This window comes from Gekko japonicus, unplaced genomic scaffold (genome assembly GCF_001447785.1).
Source record: "Gekko japonicus isolate JY-2015 unplaced genomic scaffold, Gekko_japonicus_V1.1 scaffold598, whole genome shotgun sequence".
NCBI lineage: Eukaryota > Metazoa > Chordata > Lepidosauria > Squamata > Gekkonidae > Gekko > Gekko japonicus.
In genome coordinates this window covers 146,868-147,116 of record NW_015170910.1, presented here as the reverse complement: position 1 = coordinate 147,116, position 249 = coordinate 146,868, and the positions used below count along the sequence as shown (strand labels likewise).

Below are 249 nucleotides of genomic sequence, written 5' to 3'. Positions count from 1 at the left end.
TGTAACCATCCCTTGCTCCACACCCATCTCATGATGCTGGGCTGGGCAAGGCGGTGGCCTGTCTCTTTCTTCCCAGGGCTGAAAGATGTGCCTGGTTAGGCTGTGGTTAGGTTGATGTGGCACTGGTTGGGCAGGTTTGATTGATATACATATTTCCCAGGTAAGAGGTACCTCTGGTAAGACTAACAGGGAGGACACAGAAAATTTGAGGACGTGTGTTTGTTACCACCATGGACGCAATGCCCAAAG

The 249-nt window shown here is 50.6% G+C and overlaps 1 protein-coding gene across 1 annotated transcript in view; it reads left to right on the top strand.

Moving 5' to 3' along the window:
• GNA12 (guanine nucleotide binding protein (G protein) alpha 12) overlaps nucleotides 1-249 on the top strand; it is a 70,603-nt gene that overhangs the window by 34,014 nt on the left and 36,340 nt on the right. The window lies entirely within an intron of this gene.